The sequence below is a fragment of the Myotis lucifugus genome, unplaced genomic scaffold (assembly GCF_000147115.1).
Source record: "Myotis lucifugus unplaced genomic scaffold, Myoluc2.0 scaffold_482, whole genome shotgun sequence".
Classification (NCBI taxonomy): domain Eukaryota; kingdom Metazoa; phylum Chordata; class Mammalia; order Chiroptera; family Vespertilionidae; genus Myotis; species Myotis lucifugus.
The window spans coordinates 166,654-171,011 of NW_005871530.1; the positions used below are offsets into that span (position 1 = coordinate 166,654).

At 57.8% G+C, this 4,358-nt stretch overlaps 1 protein-coding gene across 3 annotated transcripts in view; it reads right to left on the minus strand.

Annotated features, from left to right (window-relative positions):
• LOC106694479 (zinc finger protein 544) overlaps window positions 1-1,336 on the minus strand; it is a 19,632-nt gene extending 18,296 nt beyond the window's left edge. For all 3 annotated transcript variants that reach the window (XM_023744662.1, XM_023744661.1, XM_014445760.2), the window contains exon 1: window positions 1,287-1,336. The gene's annotated coding sequence lies outside the window, so the exon portion shown is untranslated. The remainder of the gene's footprint in view (window positions 1-1,286) is intronic.
• Window positions 1,337-4,358: the final 3,022 nt, after the last annotated feature.

Genomic DNA, 4,358 nt, shown 5'->3' on the forward strand with positions numbered 1-4,358 from the left:
ATTTAAATGCCTTTTAACAAAGAAAAATCAACCAAAAAAATGAGTTCACGTGTCACTCTGACACGTGTCATGTCATAGGTTCGCCATCACTGCTCTAGGGCAAGGGTGGGGATGTAAGGGTGGGGGGCAGCACTCCTGGAGAACTTTTCTAGTTCATGGAAGCCAATCAGAGAACACACCTAGAAGCAAGATCTCCGCAGACTGACAAAGGGCTGTCCAGGAATGAGCTTCCAGGTTCTTTTAGGCCAGTGGTCAGCAAACCTCGGCTCGCAAGCCACATGTGGCTCTTTGGCCCCTTCAGTGTGGCTCTTCCTAAGCCTTAGGAGTACCCTAATGAAGTTAATAACAATGTACCTACCTATATAGTTTAAGTTTAAAAATTTTGGCTCTGAAAAGAAATTTCAATCGTTGTACTGTTGGTATTTGGCTCTGCTGACAGATGAGTTTGCCGACCACTGGGCTAGGCATTCAGAATTAAGGAAGGAACATGTGAAGATTAAGTGCAAAGAGGGGAGGGGAGGGGAGGAGGAAGCAAGGCAGGGATCAGGGATGACACAATATTCAACAACAAAAGCATTTCAAAGGGGCGCTAACCCCAGACAGAAACACGGAAACAATGGACAGTCTGCCTAAGACCAGTGGTTCTCAACCTTCTGGCCCTTTAAATACAGTTCCTCACGTTGTGACCCAACCATAACATTATTTTCGTTGCTACTATTATGGATCGTCACGTCAATATCTGATATGCAGGATGGTCTTAGGCGACCCCCGTGAAAGGGTCGTTCGACCGCCAAAGGGGTCGCGACCCACAGGTTGAGAACCGCTGGGGCCCTAAGACAATGATAAGCTTTTTCACTACAGAATAGCCCTGGGACATGACCACCTGCCAGGACCGGCCTGGTTAGGAATTTACGACCCTCTTACGACCCTGAGGGGTCACTTTTCACAGGGGACTCCTTTATTTATCCACAAGGAGGACTAACCTGGTGGCTGCCAGGAGGCTCTAGGCTACCGGCTCTGGCAGGGAGAGCCCCCAAGGGGGTGGGCAGCGTGGTTTAACCCTTTGAGTGCCAACCAATATCCTAGGAACTCTGCTAAAATTGCCAAGGCACTTTTGCTGATTTTACAGCAGTTTAGAAAAAAAAAATTATGAATCGCAAGTAAATGAAGTTACATATTCAAAAACTTAAGGAAAAAAAAACCCAAAAAACTTAAGGAAACCTTTACTACATTGACATATTTAGCAATATCGTCATCACTAATAAAAGCAGACTTAGAGCCCTGACCTGGTTGGCTCAGTGGATAGAGCGTCGGCCTGCGGACTGAAAGGTCCCGGGTTCGGTTCCGGTCACAGGCATGTACCTGGGTGGCGGGCACATCCCCTCTGGGGGGTGTGCAGGAGGCAGCTGGTCGGTGTTTCTCTCTCATCGATGTTTCTAACTCTCTAGCCTCCTCCCTTCCTCTCTGTAAAAAAATCAATAAAATATATTTTTTAAAAAAGCAGACTTAGAACTGGACGCCCTTTAGAAGCTTTGATAGCGCTCCGGGCACTTTAGGGGTGAATAGAGGAAAAATGGAGGCGCGGTCCAGGTCTGGGTGGGAGGCGCCACATCCACAGACGTCCGCCTGGGGTCCCGACAAGAACTCTGCAGCCCGGGGCCTGCTTTCCGGCAGAAAAGGGCCCACGAGAGGAGCCCCGCCCGGCCCTGCAGCGGGAGGGCCGCCCCCACCGGGCGACAGCGAGGGGCCCCGACGGGACCGACCAGCCCTCTCCCCGTTCCCGCAGCCGGAGCGGCGTGAATCGGACAGGCCCCCCTCCGCCAGGCCCCGCAAGAGGAGGCCTCCGGGCCGGTCCGCTCCCTCCCCGGCGCCGTCCGGGTCGCTTCGGCCCGGTCCAGCGACCCGCTCCGCCCCACTCACAGCGGAACCTCCGCGCCCGTCGCGGCGCGCCTGACTCACCTGCGCGGGCGAGGCAATGGCGGCGCTTCCGGTGTGAGGCGGAAGTGCGCGCGCTCGGCGCCGGCAACTACAAGTCCCAGAAGGCAGCGCGCCGGGGGGGGGGCGCTGGTTCTCGCGCGCCTTTGGCCGTTTCTCGCGTGGCGCTGCGCGGCGGTTGCTCACCGCAACGGCGGCGGCGTCCTGACTGGCGGTGGGTTTAGGGCGCGACTGGCTTCCCCCCCGCCCCCCGGTCCCCCGTTTTACTGCGGCTCACGCTGCGGCCCGGACCCTCGCTTTCCTCCGGCTCTGCCCCTGGGGGCGCCCTCGCTTCCGGGATCGATGATTCTCCTCGTCCGGCGACCGCGGCCGACGCCACAGCGAGGGGCGCTGAAACCGCGGACGGACGCTGAGACCCACGGCGCGGGCGGGGGTCGAGTCTGAACTGCGCTTGGCCTGCTTTCTTCTTCCTTTTTTAAACCCTCACCGAGGGCAAGTGGATTGTTTTTAGAGAGAGACAGAGGGAGAGAGACACATTGATTACCGATGTGACAGAGAGACGTGCCCCGGGGGCACCCCGCCTCCCCCGAATGTGCCTCACCCGGGGGTCGAACCCGCCACCTGGGTACGTGCCTGACGGGAATGGAACCGAAAGCTTTGGTGCAGGGGAAGGACACCCCAAGCAATGGAGACCCCCCCACCGCCCCTCACCCCGGGACACACAGCCTCCTCTCCTGGGGGACCTTTGTGACGTCCGTCCGGACCTGCCGGGGAAGCGGAGGACCCGGATGGGGGAGCCAGAGTTCACCGCATCCCGTGCGTTTGGCGGAGGCTGAAATGCTGGGCGCAGACAGTGACCATCAGGAAAAGCCGAAGCGTGTCGCCTGGTTGCGTGTCTCCGGGGCTGGAAGCCGGAGGCAGGAGGACGAGAAGCGGGTCGTCCGCTGTGGCTGCTCAGGGGACCGTGTTTGTCTCCCTCATTGGCCCCAAGGACGGGGGCGAAGACCAGGGAGGCCGGCAGTTTCGGATCCAAGTGTTTTTTTTTAATTCGCACCCGAGGATATGTTTTTATTATTTTCTTTTTTTAAGGAATGGGGAGTGTGGGGGAGAGAGAAACATGGATGTGAGAAGCATCCGTCGATTGCCTCCTTGCACGCACCCCGACCTGGGAGGGAACCCGAAACCCAGGTATCTATATGCCCCGGACCGGGAGTCGAACCCGCCACCTTTTTGGTTTACCGGATGACACTCCAACGCACCGAGCCGCCGCGCCTGGGCTGGGACCACCGAGTCCTGGCCGATTGGAGTCTGTTGGCTGCACGGAGGGTCGGTAGGGCCGTCGCCTGTAGAGTCAGTCATTGCACCGTGTGTAGGACACAGGCCCGCCACCCCTGGCTCTGCAAGAAGGACATCTTCCCAGGCAGCGGATTGGTGGGAGCCACTCCCCATCTCCTGAGACACCCGTCCTCCTGAGCTCCTGGATTGTGCTCCTGGGCCTGGGGTGCTCCTGGCACTCACTGGGGACCCACCTTGTTGATTGCTTTACCCAACAGCCATTGCCTTCCTACTCACCGATACTTGTTACTTGCTACCATGACCCTGCAATGTGTGTATTCCAGAAAGTCTGGAATCTACATTCCAAAGGATGTCTTTTTTTTTTTTATAATTTTTTTTTTTTATTGATTTCAGAGAGGAAGGGAGAGGGAACGGGGTGATACCACATCCCTCAGGGAGTCTCCCACAAAGTGTGCGGGACAGCGGTGGCCAAGGGCCGGGGCGTGAGGGCTCCTGGCCTGGTGCAGAGGGGGGGCGGGGGGAGAGTGTCCCCTTCCTGTAGAGGGTGGACGGTTGGCTGGGAGCGGGGAGATGAGGCCTCCAGGACTCCTGGGCTGGGAAGGGGGTCTTGGCCAGGCTCTAGGGGTGTCTCTAGGTAGGGGAGGCCTCAGGTTGAACGGGGAGTGGGTGGTTCTCTGGGTACTAAGGAGGTAGGTGTCAAGCCTGCCTAGGGGTTGTTGACCGGGCTGAGCTAAAGTAAATGGTCCCTTGGGCTGGTCTGAGGGCCCTTGGGCGCGGGGTGGGGCTGAACTGGAGGGCCAGGGCACATGGTGAATTTGGGACCCCGTTCCCACCGAAACTTCCCAGGTTCCGTCAAACAGCCTAGAATGCAGGCCTATCTGACCGTCCAGCCATAGTTGAGGAAGGGACCCGGGGACGCACCTTGTGCTGGACCCCAGGGTGGTCACCGCCCGTCCCTCCCAGCTTCCCTTGCCCACCATGCTGGCCTGGCACAGGCTAGGGGCGTTTGCTCAAGTAGAGTTTGGTTTCGTTCAGCCATTGGGAGGGGGAGAATTGGAGGGGCTAGAGTTGGTGCCCTGAGCATAAACTTAGTTGAAGGAACTGAGAAATCTTGGGGGACCACACCC